This window comes from Lagenorhynchus albirostris, chromosome 8, assembly GCF_949774975.1.
Source record: "Lagenorhynchus albirostris chromosome 8, mLagAlb1.1, whole genome shotgun sequence".
Lineage (NCBI taxonomy): Eukaryota > Metazoa > Chordata > Mammalia > Artiodactyla > Delphinidae > Lagenorhynchus > Lagenorhynchus albirostris.
In genome coordinates this window covers 36,508,702-36,525,005 of record NC_083102.1, presented here as the reverse complement: position 1 = coordinate 36,525,005, position 16,304 = coordinate 36,508,702, and the positions used below count along the sequence as shown (strand labels likewise).

The 16,304-nt window shown below is 40.1% G+C and overlaps 1 long non-coding RNA gene across 1 annotated transcript in view; it reads left to right on the top strand.

The window, feature by feature from the left end:
• The first annotated feature begins 675 nt into the window (after positions 1-675).
• LOC132524630 (uncharacterized) overlaps positions 676-16,304 on the top strand; it is a 31,715-nt gene continuing 16,086 nt past the window's right edge. The window contains exons 1-2 of the long non-coding RNA XR_009541948.1: positions 676-790; positions 6,469-6,525. This is a non-coding gene — a long non-coding RNA (uncharacterized LOC132524630). The remainder of the gene's footprint in view (positions 791-6,468; positions 6,526-16,304) is intronic.

The window sequence follows — 16,304 nt, the reverse complement described above, 5'->3', positions numbered from 1 at the left end:
GAGGAATACCAGGATAGTCCAGATATCTCCTGTAATATATCTATGTAATATATATGACAGAGGGCAGAAGTTTACATAGCTCTGGGGTAAAACTTAAAATGTATATTGTGGTCCATTTGTTATGAATGTGAACTATCTCTGATCCCCTTTCTTGACTGTAATAGAAAAAAATGCATTCACCATGTCAAGACCACATGCCATATTCCCGAGGCCATGTTACTTTCTCCAGCAAAGATACCACATCTTGCCTGGTGGCTGTAATTTAGGCTCCTGTGTGGCCGTGCTTGTCGTGGTCTGTAGCAGGAGTCAGCAAACTTGAGCCTCAGCGTCAAATCCAGCCCTCTGCCTATTTTTGTATATAAAATTTATTTTATTTTAAAAATATGTTACTGTGTTTTATTGGGAGCCACTTTACAAATTGTCTATAGTTGCTTTCATGCTACAACAGCAGAATGGAGTAGTTGAAACAGAAACTATATGGCCAGCAAAATCTGAATATTTATTATCTGGTCCTTTATGGAAAAAATTCATTGACCCCTGATCTACAGTAATCTTCCACGATCCATCTGGTTTCTTCAGGGCCTGGATTAGCAAATTAGATGGAGGTATTTTGGGGACCACCACCCCTGCATCTTTTTTATCCTTAAGAGTGACGCTAATCTCTGCTTTTTCTCCCAGGATGCAGAATCACTATCTTGAGGGGAGAAGGGGTTCAGAGCCTTCCGTATGGTTTTTCCCATGACAGCTGTTACCTCACAGACCAAGGACTGGGAGTTACGGCAACTGCCAAGTATGTCAATCCAATGGTACATTTGGTGAGAGGGGAACAGAGCACAGGGTGGGTTCACTGACACAGTAGACCACTAAGCCAGGACTTGGCTAGGATTTCATTTATTATCTAGTCTCCATATCACTTCACTGTAATCAAGGGCCTACGGTAATGTTTCAAGTCTCTGTGTATCAATGTCTACTCAGATCTGGTTCCAACAGTCCTTTAAATGTCTAGGAATTCCCCTTTCTCCATTGCACAATTATGTGACAAATGCCACATGATGCCCTCAAGAGGGAGAGGTTTCTGCTTTGTCTCCTGGGGTGGGGAGATGGAGGGGTAATAGCTCTTAGTAGTGTAGATGAGCAGCTTCTATAAGTCTGTAGGCTCAGCAAGTTCAGAGAAGTCTGAGAGTCAACGTCTCAGGGGCCTTCACTGGGTATTGAAGCCTGCTGAACTTGGCCTTGGCTTTCTCCACCCTCCTAGAGGAGATGAGACCTTCTTTGTATACACCTAAAGAAGCCCTCTGGCTTCCATGCCTGGCTTTCAACTGCCTCTTACTCAGCCCTTCAATGTTCATTATATTTCTGTAGAGCATCATTGGCACTTAGCAGTCACTCCAGTACTCTTATCCATGCAGCTGCTCTTTTCTCCATACATCTCAAACGCCTGATAAATCATTCTAGCTAGTTCATTCCCTTCTACCAGTACATGCTCCCACAGGTGAAAGTTTTAAGTTGGGCTGCCACCTTGCCCCAGGGCTGTCTGCGTTCCTCCTATCACCAGTGATTGGTGTCCTCACTGCCAGCCCAAGGTGACTGATTGACAAACTGCTCCAAAACCCCGTCTTATTGCCTACTTTCTTGGACCACTCCTGGTACCAACTCTCATAGCTTGGCTTCCCTGGAAGTAGATACCGAGATGGAGTTTGGAGTGTAGGGTGTTTATTAGGAATCAACACCTGTGAAGGGAAGAAGACAAAAACGGGACTGGAAGAGGACAAAATTGAACTGCAGTGCAGGCTCAACATAGCCTTGGCCAGTTGGCAAGGAGCTGTGGAGAGACTGTTCTGTGCCGAACCAGAATGAATGTGCCTTTGAATCCCCAATTTGCTCAGTCAGAGTGTGGGCTGCCTTGAAAAAGGAGAGAACTCAGGAGAAGCAGCGCCCTGCAGCTGACTGCACCACATGTTCCTTCCCCAACTCCCAGCTGGGAAGCAAGTCCTTTAAAGGGGGTCTGGGCCACCCCTCTGTGTGTCTACCCCAGCCCCTTTCTCGGTCAAGGAAAGAACTTGAGTTATTGTAAAATGATGTTTTGGCTTGTTAACCTTTGCTTCTTGAATGTGATGCCCCTCAGGGTCTTCAAAGAAAAAGCATAATGGCTGAGGAACTGAGGAGGAATCAGTGCTCTAGAGTTTGGGGAACAGCAGCTTATAGGAATGGAAAGAGACAGGGCACTGGGAGAGGCACTGGGTTCTTGGCAGAAGACCTAGTTAGGAAGGAGAGGGAAGAAAGGGGAAGAAGAGGGTCCAGGAGTCAGAATTTACCTACCTTACAAGACTGCCTTGTGTTCAAAAAAAAAAACAAAACAGATAAAAACAGGGGCGAACGAGGATGAGGAGCAGTTGGAACCCTCACACGTTGCTTTGGAAAAGAGTCTGGCAGTTCTTCAAAGGTTAAGCATAGAGTTAACGAATGACACATAAATTCCACTCCGTTATATACCCAAGAGAACTGAAACTTTATGTCCACAAAAACTTGCACATGAATGTTGACAGCAGCATTATTAATAATGCCCCCCAAAATGGAAACAACCCAGCTGTCAATCAGTTGATGAATGGATAAACATAATGTGATATGCTCATGCAATGGAACAGTATTTGGCAATAAAAAGGAATTAAGTATGGATACATACTACAACCTAGATGAACCTTGAAAACATTATGCAAAGTGAAAGAAGCCAGTCACAAAAGACCACGTATTCTCTGATTGCATTTTTATGAAATGTCCAGAACAGGGAATCTGTAGAAACGGAAAGGAGATAAGTGGTTTCCAGAAGCTGGGGAAAGGGGAAATGAGAAGAGGCTGCTGATCAGTGCAGGGTTTCTTTTTGGGGTGATGAAAATGTTCCATAATTCATTGTGGTGGTTGCACAATTCTGTGAAAATACTAAAAACCATTGAATTGTGTACTTTAAATGGGTAATTCACACGGTATGTGAATTATTTCTCAATAAAGCTTTAAAATAAGAAAATATTTCAACTAAAAAAAGATGGCTTTGCATTGACCCTGACCAGAGCTATCTCTGAAAGGCCTTAAAATCTCAGAACTTGCCCAGCCCTTCCTGAAGTATGAATACCATTGGTTTCTTTTCAATTGGGAGACTATATAAATCAAAATAAAATAAATTATGGAAAAGCATCTGTAATACTTAAAAACTCGAGATTGATGATGTGTTGCCAATTGTGAGAATGTGATGTATTTTATATCAGTTTTTAAGTTTAAATTTCTAAGATTTCTCTTCCAATACTTGGAATTTTTAAAAGTTAAACACCAGAAATTTGAGCAAACTGTTGCAAAGAGGTTAGCGATGTCTGAGAGATATTTGTGACTATGGCATTGGCAGTTGAGCTTCCCATGGGTATGAGGAAACTTTCCTATTTATTGTAGCCAAGGATTGTGCAGCTCCCTAACACCAGAGATGCATGAGCTAATCCACTCCCCTACCCACCCATCCATCCATTCATCCACCCACCTACCCATCCACCCATTCATCCATCCAGATACCAGTACCTACCGTGTGTTAGACCCTGTGCGATTATTGGAGACACAATGAAGAACACAGTAGTCACCATATTTCTCCTTAATATTAGACTATAGTGGTAAAGAAATCAGAGAAAAAGGTCATTGCAACACAATGCAGTTCACATGCTCTAAGAGGTGAACAGTTATGAATAAACATAGGTCCACCTTGATAAATCAGTCCACTCAGTGCTCACCTCATCCAGTCATCTTTCTGTATAGATGAACTCCTTCAATATTCTCTTCCTCTTGCTCTTTAATAACCATTTTCTCTTATTCAGTTAACTTTAAGATATATTCTGTTAGTGAGTAATCAGAATATCAAATTCTAACTGTATATATTAATAAAGTACTCCTGTGATATTATAATTTTGTGTCAGATCCTTGCTGCTATGTTATAAATAGATGACCATACTGTCAAGATCACAGTCACATGGATGTTCTAGAAATATTTTAGCAAGAATCTCAAGTTTATTGAAATAATTGTATTAATTGCTTTCTCTTCTGAGACCTGGGATTTTTCTCCCCCTAGTAACTTTCTTCAGAGAAAGTTTTATTGCCTAGCCCTATGTATTTGTCTCCATCTGTCTTAGATGGCTGTTTGGGGTTTTCCTATGTGCTTTTAGTGGTTCTGTGAAATTGTTTGCCATTACTTTCTCAGCTCTGTCATGATTTGAGATACTTTGAAAGAAGAGTAGTTCATTGCTGTCTGCATTATGTTGACCACATCCTCACCTGTATCAATTTACTTCAGAGTTCCTTTTTTAACCACAGTATCAATCTCGAGATTTTAAATATTACAGATGCTTTTCCATAATTTATTTTATTTTGATTTATATAGTCTCCCAATTGAAAAGAAACCAATGGTATTCATACTTCAGGAAGACCTGGGCAAGTTCTGAGATTTTTGAGTCCTTTGAAGCAGGGCACTGAAGGAGGTGTGCTATTTCTAGTTTTCTTTGTAATGTCTCAGCAATGAAAATTTGGAAGTGAGAAGAATTTAAGAAATACTGTATAGATAATAGATATCACTTTGAGAGATGATGAAAAGGGCAATTGAGTGCTATTGATTTATATGATAAAATTTAAATATTTTAAAATAATTTTTGCAATAAAGACCCCATTATAATGTTTGGACATAATATTTAAATTCCACGGTTTGTTTCCAATCTAAGTATTGCTTTAAAAAGTTATTGACAATTCTAGTTGTTTCTGCCTCAGCAGGGCAGTTTCCTCAAATTGAAACTAATTAAGGAAAAAACTTTAATTATTCAAGAAAGATTGTCTAATATACTATCAATAGAACTGAAAATATGTGAAAATCTTGATTAAAACTACATAATTAGTGGTTCTATTGAAATAAAGGCCAAAAAATAGTGTGAAATAAATACAAAACACATTGCAAATTATGCACATGGTTATTTTATTACTCTTCCAAACACCACCAAACCATCCATTATACACAATAATTTAATTCTTTTGTGTTTGGTATTTTGCCATCTTTCAATTTTACATTTATTTATCTGTTTTTGTCATTAAGAAAGTTTATTTGTCAAGGTAGGAGAAGAGAACATGTTTTATTTAACAGTTTGTTAGTTTGATTTATAGCTTCTACATAGTGTATGGCCATACCACCCTGAACACGCCTTATCTCATCATGTAACTTCTACTTGTGCTCTTGGCCCAGATTCCACAAAAGCTTGAGGGAAGCCTACCCCCTCATTCCTTAGTTAAAAAAAAAAGCACAATGTTCACATGACTCTAATTTTTTTTTAATTAGAAAAAGGCAAACATTGAAAAGTCTAATTACCACCCTGTCCCATCCACCCCATTCCTACCTCTGCCTGCAAACCCTTTCCCACATAACCATATTTATTAATCTCTTATATTTTGTACATGAATAAAACTATATGTAAATATGGCTTCTTTTCTACCCCCAAATATTAGCATACTATGTACATCACTCTTTTTCCACGTAATATACCATTTTGCAAATCTTTCCATATTAGCATACGGGGAAGTTTCTGAATCTTGGTAAACAGCTGCATAGCATTCCATCGTTTGAAAGTACTGCAAATTATTATTTCGTCCCATGTCAAGAAGGACATTTGGTTTATTTCCTATCTGTTACTATTATAAAGAAAACTACATTGAATACACTTCTACATTTATCATTTTGTTTGTGTACAAGTAAGTCTGTGGGAAAAAAATGACAAGAAGTGGGAATGCAGCGTTAAGAGTTATGGCAGTGTTTCTCTCCTAGTGACCTTAAGGGAGTGCGAATTCGTCATTGTTCAGGACTGTCCTGCTTATTGTAGCGTGTTCGCCGTAGCTATTCTTCCTCTGCTAAATGCCAACAACACCCTCTAGTCTCAGAGGTCAGCTGATGTGTGCCCTCTCACCTTTCCAGCTGCCTCCGAGCAGCTACCTACCAAAACGTACTAATGGACCATTTGTAGGGAATTGGTTAGATAAATTATGATATATCCTTATAACGAAATATCATTTGGCCTGTAGTTAAACGTTCTTGTATGTTAAATTCTGTTCTGAGCACTTTAAATCTTAATATGCCTTTGATCTTCAAGATACTCTTATGAGATAGATGGTGTTGTTACATTCTACAAACATAGAAACTGTTGGATCCAGAGATTAAATGACTTGCCCAAGGCCACGTAGCTGATAGGCATGGGAGCTGGGAGTGGAACCCAGGCAGTCTGACTTCAAAGCCCACATGTTTGACCCCTCCTCTGTCCTCTCTTAAGAAGCATGAGGCACAAGGCAATGTGAATGTACTGAACACGACTGAACTGCACAGCTAAAAATGGTTAAAACGGCTGATTGTATGTTGTATATATTTTACCACAATTTTTTTTATAAATCCTATTTTTTAAAAAGCAGGAAAAAACATAAAGTGAGGCAGATCTCGTCCTAATCCAGAGAGAAGACCATGAAGAAGTAAGTGGAAAGGGAAGGGTAGAACAGTAAGTAAAGCATCCCTCATTTTTCATTGTCTAAATAATTTTGTGTGTGTGTCTGTAATGTGAGTATATATGAAATATACATTCATAGGTAAGGCATCATATATGCACAGAAAAATATCTAGAAGTTAAACATCAAATTGTTAACTGTGATGACTTGTGGTTAGAGAGATTAGAGAGGAAGGATTTTAAAACTCATATCCTCCTTTAATTTTTTAGGAAAAAAATTACAATGAAGGAACATGACTTTGGGAATGAAATAGACAGAGAAGATATAATAGGGGCCCGCAGAAGACACCCATCTCTACATCCCACACACCTTCCTCTCCAGGGGCTTTCTTTCTGTCCTGCATCCTCTGCTTTACCAGGGACAGGGGCCAGTGTCCGATTGGTCAGTTTGTCTGAGATTACCTATCGGAAATCCCCTTTCACTCTCTGGGTTTGCCCAGCACTGGACCTTGGAATTTCTTTGCCTTCTTCCCTTATATACTAATCTGTCTTGGAATATTCCAAGGGCTGATTATAAAATGGACATTTTGTATCCTACCAATAGTAGCCAGTGTATGCTTATATGTAAAACAGCTTAAAATTTTAACTAAAAGCGGACCCTGCATGGAACACAAATGCTACAAGTGGTGGGGCATGTCTGGCAGAATGTTCCCAAAGATAGTGTCACCTCATGATACAATAAAATGAAAACAACTCATTTCTTTGGGTAACATTTTAACTTTTTCTTTATGAGTCAAAATCATAATTTTCCTGGGCTATAGAACCCTCCAGAGTTATAAGGTGGGCTAGAGGTTTGGCTCTCCGACACCTGCGTTCATACCCCCTCCATCTCCGTGACAGCTAACATTGCCTCACTGTCAGCAAATGTGGACCCTGTGTTCCTTCCTCTGCTCCTCATCACACCCCTCCCACCTGTGCCCCTGCTGTCTTCATGCTGCCTGCCTTCCCTTCTTTTCTCCTTTCTCTCCTCTCCCACGCTTCCCCTGCTCTTCTCTACTTGGGTGCCATGGCATATCTGGAAAAGAGAACATTTTAAAGATCATTTTGTTCCAGGAACTGATACCTGGAATTTTATCTTTCAGGCTCTCTCTGTTCTCTCTTATTCTTTCTCTCCTGATTCTCTGTCTCTCTCTCTCTTGCAAAGTTTTTTGCTAACTGGCATTGTATCGTTTGTTTTATCAAGTAAGGGGAATGTTTGGTTCTTTGCTAGTATTTGTTTGCCTGTTATTGTGAGTCCATTCAAATACATATTGATGCAATATTTTCTAAAATTTTCTTAGGCTACAGCATATATAAATTTTCTTTATGGATTCACACTCAAGCATTCATTGCTTCTTAACATTGTTATGCCTGTTGGTATAATCCACTAGTACATGTGATATTTTTCTTTTATTGTTGCAGAAAACATAACCAAAACTATAATTAGTTGATTGAACAGTGCATGAAATGTGCAACATCATAATCTCATGCTTAGATATTACTAATTATAATCCAGTATAATGAACTCTTTTAAATTATACATTATTATTATTTATTTGGGCCACAAGAAAGCATACTCTGAGGTTTTTGGCTCTTTGCCTAGACATTTCAGTGTGGATGATAAAAGTGCCAAATTCTTTAGTAATATATATATGTACACACACACACACACACACACGTGCATGCACACACATATTTAATTTTTTTTCACAGATTTCATCCTTGTATGAGGCAAATGTTCTACCTTATCAATTAAAACCCGTTAGTGAAACTGCTCATTTGGGTAAGGAAACATGAAGTACATGTAATACCCTGAGGTTTAATAGGTAGTTTCTAGAAAGTTGCATGGCTGTTGCTGTGTAACTGTTACTACAAAGTTGTTATTACTCGATTAGCTCACTGCAGAGAAGTCTTCTACTGAGATTTTGCCATGGATCACTGTCTGCATTTGATAGCTTGTCTCCTCAGCTGTAGGAGTAACCCATCAATTCCCTCTGGAGGCTCAACCCGGGGATGTTGCCATCTTATGCTCTAAGGAAGCATCCCAAGTGTGATTAACCTCTTTTAGGCTGGTTAAAAATGAATTTCCAGGGCTTCCCTGGTGGCGCAGTGGTTTAGAGTCCGCCTGCCGATGCAGGGGACACGGGTTCGTGCCCCGGTCCGGGAAGATCCCATGTGCCGCGGAGCGTTTGGGCCCGTGAGCCATGGCCGCTGAGCCTGCGCGTCCGGAGCCTGTGCTCCGTAAAGGGGGAGGCCACAACAGTGAGAGGCCCGTGTATCACAAAAAAAAAAAAAGAACAAAAACAAAAAAAATGCATTTCCACAGCCTAATTTGGAAAAAGAAAACACTTTTTTTCTTACTTGTTGATAATATCAGAAACAACTCTTAAATATGTAGAAGAAATATAACCATTTTCTTGAGTAGTTAGAAACCTGGTGAAAAAGTCACTTTTGCTGATAGCTCTCTGTCATTAAAGGAACCCTTCTCTTGTCTTTTGCCTCAGACCCAGCCCCTAGTTTTGTTTGTTTTTTGTTTGTTTGTTTTTGTTTTTTCCGGTACGCGGGCCTCTAACTGTTGTGGCCTCTCCCGTTGCGGAGCACAGGCTCCGGATGCACAGGCTCAGCGGCCATGGCTCACGGGCCCAGCCGCTCCGCGGCATGTGGGATCTTCCCGGACCGGGGCACGAACCCGTGTCCCGTGCATCAGCAGGCGGACTCTCAACCACTGCGCCACCAGGGAAGCCCCTAGTTTTGTTTTTTAATACAGTTCTATAATAGCTGTTTCTTGCTATTTGCCTTGGTATGCAGTATCAAGCTTTCTTATTATTTTTTTCCAGCATCAATACACTATAATTTATTTAGTTTATTTTTAAGATAACACTTACTTGCTTTGTAAAACCCAATTACAAAAATAATAGGTACTCAGAATAAAAAATACGGGGATCAAAGATCCAGAGGGGAAAATACAAATCACCTCTAATTCCTCTTCCAAGAGATGCCTATTGTTCACATATGAACCCGTGCTATGATTGAATTATACATAGCTCTACTTTACATATTTTAATTAACAAAATTCTCTTTTATTGCTTCCCTTTGGAGGATATATTTAGAAATAGAGAATACTTTCAGACACCTTGTGAGTTCTGAAGAGTGGTGACATGTCTGAGGAGCAAGTACTTTTTCACTTAGTTTCCGAATTAAACATTTTGCTTTATTCCTTAAGCCTCTTGTTCGAGTAGCAGAAACCACCTCTCGATAGATTAAGCAAAAAGAGACTCTACCAGAAGAATATAGGTGTCTCCTGAGATTGAAGAGAAGCTGAAGAACAGGGCTTATAATGGACAGAGATCTAGAGGTCCTGGCCTGGCCTGCCTTCCTTGCTTGCCCATCTCCCCTCAAAAATCAAAGTACCAGGAGAGAGTGGTTTTTGTTTTGTTTTCTTTTGCTGAATTTAAGTTGTATAAAACTAGTTGTGGGAAATTCCCTGGTGGTCCAGTGGTTAGGACTTGGTGCTTTCACTGCGGGGGCCTGGGTTCGATCCCTGGTTGGGGAACTAAGACCCTGCAAAGTGCGCAAAAAAAAAGAAAAGAAAAAAAAAACTGATTGGACTTGATGATAGACTGACTATGGGTGGAGAGGGAAAGAAAGGGACCAGGAATGATCTCCACGTTTCTGGCTTCCATAAATACATTGCTAATGGTGCCATTTCCTAAGATTAGGAACATGAAAGAGGACCAGGCTGGCTAAATCTTGGGAGGGGTTAGATGGATGGTTTGGTTTGGTGCATGCTGAATTTGAGGTGCCTTGATACATGAAAAGATGTGAAGTAGGCAACAGGATACATAGGTTGTGCTGCAGCTTTTCTATCTGCATTTCCAGCCTCCTCTCTACCCTGCCTGCTGTCCTGGGAGGCTGAACTGCAGCAGCCAACTCCCTTTGCTTTTGGCTTCAGATTGGGTCGGTTCAATGGAGAGCAATGGCAGGAGATCAGAGGAGGAAAAGGAGTGAAGTGGGTCTTTATTTTCCTGGCTTCTTCCCTGCAGAGTTGCTGTGGGCTGGCTGCAACCCTGAACCAAAGATCACAGCTCTTGTCGGACAGCCTTCTCCACCAAGCCCTCTCTCTCCAGGGTCTGGCTGTGCCCTTGCTTCTTTCAGAATACTGTGCTACCTCTGACAATTTCCCTATAGTCTGTCCACCCACTCAAGTTGCACCAATCTGAGGGTATTATTCATTTCTGCCAGAGTCCTGACTGATACATCCATGCAGAATTCAAAGGACAGGTTCAGGCTGGAGATGTATTTTGTGAATCACCTGTTTGTAGATGTAGCAGAAGCAGATGTGGAGATTAAACTCCTTTGTGGGGGAACAGCGTGGAGAGTGTTTAGGATAGAGCTTCAAGAATCTCTACCTTGCCTCCCACTGAAACAGGGCAGTGAGAAGAAGCCTCACTGAACAGAGCCTCTGGGACCCCCTTGGGTCATTTAAAGGGAGGCTAGGCATCTAGTCTTGACCATCCACCATGGCATCACACAGCAAGAGAGGGACAGTTCACTAAAGGGAAATCAGAATGATATTAAAATGGGAGAATGGATGCTGGGTGGCTGGATACAACACACACACACACACATCCACACATACATGCATACACACCTACATACGTTTATTAAAATGGGATACACATATTTCTGCTTTTTCAGCAAGATTATTTCTGCTGTAAGTGACAGAAAATCAAAAATGGTAGTAACATAAACAAGGTAGCAGTTTATTTCTCTATCACGTAAATGAAGTTTGGAGATAGTTCAGGGCTGGTATAGATAGCACTCATGGTTTAAGGATTAAGGTCCCTTTATCTTGTGGTTCCACCATCCTCAGCATACAAGTTCCACTTCATGGTTCAGGATGGCTACTTGTGCTCCAGTCATCTTGTCTGCATTCCAGCCAGCAGGACGTTTTTCAGATGTTGCACATAACAGTTATATCGATACTTATATCTCATTGGCCAGAACTGAGATATATGACCATATCTACTGGTGATCTATTGAGGAATATCTTTGCTTCAGATGGCAGTGTGCCCAGCATAAAGCCAGGAGTTCTAATATAAAGAAAATAGGGGAGAATGGAAATTGGGACACCACTAGTGGTCTTTGCCAAACATGTTATTGTGTAACTTGTTTTCTTTTTCATTCAAAAATTTTTCCAACTTTTGATGACTCTTTACCAGTCATAGCTATGCTGTAATATCCTTCCATGATGTACTGTGTCTTCTAATCCAAATCACCCATGGAAAATATTAGGTGACATCAAGGATCCAACACACGGCTAGCACAGCTTAGGAAGATTTCTTAAACCAACTCAGCTCAACTCCACAGATCTTACAACATTAGAGTCAAAAGGGCCTATAGAGAACATCCAGTCTGGGAGATGGAAGAGTGACAGGTCAAGGCACATATTTCAGCAAAGTGCAGCCTGGCTGCAAAAGCCTGCCTCCTGCAGCTAGTTCTGACTTTCTGTGATTTAAAAATTCTAGGGGATCTTTGATGCATGGGCACATTTTACACCCTGCTTTAGGCAGATGTGAATGTGCACATGTTACCCCTGGCTACACATCAATTTCTAGACAGGAATAAACTACCCATTGCTTCTTTTTCTAGGAGGCATATGATGCTGTGGCGAATGGGGCCATAAATTTCTGTAGGAGATGAAAATCCCACAGTAGGCACTCATTACCATGTCTTTGGACTGCCTTTTCCCATAGCAAATACGGTCAATTTTGTTTTGGGGGCTGGTAAGGAAGGTAGTCGTTGGCTCAAAGAATTTGGCTCATTAAGTCAGCGTAAAGCAACCAAAAAAAAAAAAAAAAAACTTAAGCGATGTGGAATAGAAACAGTTTCAAAGTCCAGCCAAAGGTAGGTTGGGAAGTGGGTAGGGTATCAGGATTTTTCTCATTATGATGGATCTATTTACTTCTTATGCGGGCATTTCATGGCTTAAGGGATCAACAACTACTCTGTTTGTGGCAAATTGTCTTTGAATTCTAGAGTTATCAAACCTTGTCTTAGATACATGACAAAGAATGTAGCATGGTGAAAGGGGCTTATAATAAAAATGGTATCTAGTATGTAAGATTTTTGGTGAGAAACAAATGAAACTGTGAATGACAAATAATATTATCAACTTTAGACTGCTCCACCAGTGTTATTTTAATCATCATCTTCTTTGTGTCATGGCTCCAGCCCAGATGTTACTGTTTAGCCAGCAGGAGTTATATGTATTAGTCTGATGTAATATTAGGTCCTAGAGAGTCCTAGGTTATTAGTCCCAAAGATCTATCTTAGCCAGATGGCCAAAAGGTTGTGTGCAGCTCTGTTCGGTGGGAGAATTAGTGAGTCATCATGAATTCTACCCATTTGTGTGGGTAGAAAGTTGTTTAATTTGAACCTAGCATCAGCAATTAAAGATATCTCTCTGGAACACTTTTAAAAGAACCTAATAATTCTCTAAGGTTATAAAACAGTAACAAGAGTTGGATAATGCCAGAGTTACTTTGGTTCCTGGTAAATTCTGTCCTCTTACCACATTGCTCATTGGTGACAATAGTTGAATAGATCGTGGTGCCAAATTATTACAGATTTTGAGTCTCCATGTGATAGCTTGCCACATGCTGACTTGTTTACCAATCCATGAAAATACCATCATACACAAAGTAGCAAGTAGAATGATTGCCTCATATATTATGTAGAAAGTGTCTTCAGGATTTCTTTATGAATAAGATACTGAAACTGCTGAATAATAGCTGTATTAGTTATCCTCTGCTGTGTAACAAATCACCCCAATCCTTAGAGACTTAAAAGTATTCCTGCGGGTCAGGAATTCGAGCACAGCATAGTTGGGTGCCTCTGGCTGCATGTCTATCAGGAGTTTGCAATCAAGCTATCAGCTGGGGTTGTGATCTCAGCTAACAGCTCAGCTGGTGGCAGTGCTGGGGTCCACCCTAAAGCTCACTCACACGGTCATTGACAGGCCTCAATCACTTGCCATTAGGGCCTTTCCATGGGGCTGCCTCATGACATGGCAACTGGCTTTTCATGGGGCCAGTGAGAGAGAGAACCAGAAGCTAGTCTTTTATAATTTAATCCCCAAAGTAACATGTTATCACTTCTGCCATATTTCATTCATTAGAAATGAGCCAATAAGTCCAGTCCACAGGACTGGAGGGAGTACACAAGGGCATGAACATTAGATAGTGGGAATCGTTAGGGGTTTTCATAGAGGCTTCCTACAGCAATGGCATTGGAGTTTTATAATTTTGAAATAATAGTTTGGCAGATGGCCTTCATTTTTTAAAATTATTTTGCTTTTACATAGTAGCTAATGTTGAACATTTGTTATTGAAATGAGGCTCTGTGAAGTTAGGTATCTGCTGATAATTTCCTAGAACGTGCTTAATGTCAGCTAAAGTTTTATGGAGGTATTTTTTATAGGTTCATTACAGTTCATCTAGTAAATTCTCCTTCCGTAAATTAAATAATGAGCTAATTTCTACTCCTCTCATTTTTTTAAAATTAATGAACAGAAAGTACATTTTACTTGGTAAGAATTTGGCTTATTGTATATTTGGCATGACTGGGCTAAATGTCATATATTCTTCCTAAACATAAGACAAATGTGTGTTTGTGTGTTCATGACTTTAATCTCTAGGCACTTCTATCAATTAGCAGAAGATACATTATGATAAAACCAACGAATATCATTTTCTTTGCCTGAAGAGCTTCATTTAATATTTCTTATAGCGCAGGTCCTCTGGCATGAATTTTCTCAGTTTTTATTTATCTGATATTTTCTTTGAGTAAAGCATTCTAGCACAACAATTTTTTCTTTCAATGTTTTAAAGATATTGTACCAGTCTCTTCTAGCCAGCATAGTTTCTGATGAAAAGTTTGCTCTCGTTCTTATCTTTGTTCTCTGTACATATGTTTCATAATTTGGCTTTTTTTTTTTTTAATGTATGTTCGGCTTGGAGTTTGTTGAGATGTTTGGATCTGTGGATTTATAGTTTTCATCAAATTTGGAAAATTTTCAGCCATTGTATCTTCAACTATCTCCCCTCCCCCTTCTTCTGGGATTCCAACTACACAGGTATTACAATCCTTGATATTGCTTAGTCACTGATGCTGTGTGTGTGTGCACATGTATGTTAGTCTTTTCTCTCTCTGCTTCATGGGTAAGTTTTCTATTGCTGTGTAACAAATTACCACAAAGTTTGAGACTTAAAATAACACCCATTTATTAACTCACAGTTCTGTAGGTCAGAAGTCTGGCACAGTATGTTTGGATTCTCTCCTTAAGATCTCGCAAGGCTGAAATCAAAGGGTTGACTGGGGATGAGGTTCTCACGTGAGGCTCAGCATCCTCTTCCAGATTCACTGGTTGTTGACTGGTTCATTTTCTTGGGGTTATAGAATTGAGGTCCCCATTTCCTTGCTGCTTCTCAGCACATTGCTGGTCTTTGCAAATGGAGGCTGCCCACTTTCCTTTCCACATGGGTTTCTCCATTATCAAGTCAGCAGCAGTACTTTGAGTACTTCTCCTGATTTTGATCCCTGACTTCCTCTCTGTGGTCACCCAGAGAAGCTCTGTGCTTTCAAAGGGCTGTGGTGCTCAGCTCAGGCCTACCTGGATAATCCCTCTTTCTTAACATCATCAGTGTCCTCGGATATAACAATCACCAGGGTGGAATCTATCATGTTCATAGTCTTGTGGATTATGTTGGGGGTGTATACCCAGGGCACAAAATCTTGGGGCGACATCTTAGAATTCTGCTTACCATGGATAGTTTTACTGCTATTTCTTCAAGTTCAGTTATCTTTTCTTCTGCAGCATCATACCTGTTATTAATCTCATTTAGTATATCTTCTATCCAGACATTGTATTGTTCATCTCTAAAAGCACCAGTTAGGTCTTTTAAAAACCTCCCATTTCTCTCCTCATAATGGTCCTGTTTTCCTCTACCTTCTTGAATATAGACCATATTTATAATAACTGTTTCAACATCCTTGCTAATTCCATCATGTTTTTCATTTCTGGTTCTATGTTTTTTTAATCAAAATTTCTCTTGGTTATAGATAATATATCCTGCCTCTTTGCATGCATGGTGATTTATGGTTAGATGCCGGACACTGTGAATTTTACATCTCTGAATGTTTGGTTTTGTTGTATTCCTTTAAATTGTGTTGGATTTTGTTTCGGCACACAGTTAAGTTACTTGGAGTCAGTTGGATCCTTTCAACTTTTGCCTTTAAGTTTTGTCAGGGCAAGTCCTGAGCTGCCTTCAGTCAGGAAATAATTTAGCCCTCCCACTAAGGTGGCACACTTTTGATAATTCTTCATAATGCCCCACGTGTTAAAAACCTTTCCACCCAGGCTCGTGCAACACAAACCATTCCCAGCCCTGTGTGATCTCTGGGAATTGTTATGCCTTCGCTTTTTCAGTGGGTCTTTTCCTGGCCTTGGGTAGTTTTCTTTCACACAGCAAACAGTAGAGCTCAGCCAAATACTTGAGGGTGTTTCTCTGCAGATCTCCAGAGCTCTCTCTTTCTCAGGAGCTCCCTCCTTTCTGGTCATTTGTCTTGAAAATTCTACTTGCCTTAGCCAATATCTGCCTTTCAACTCAGCAAGACTTCTGTGGTCTGTTTGGGTTCCCTGCTTTTGTACTGCAGCTTGGAAACTACCTCCAGGCAGTAAACTGGTACAATTGTAGGGCTGACCTT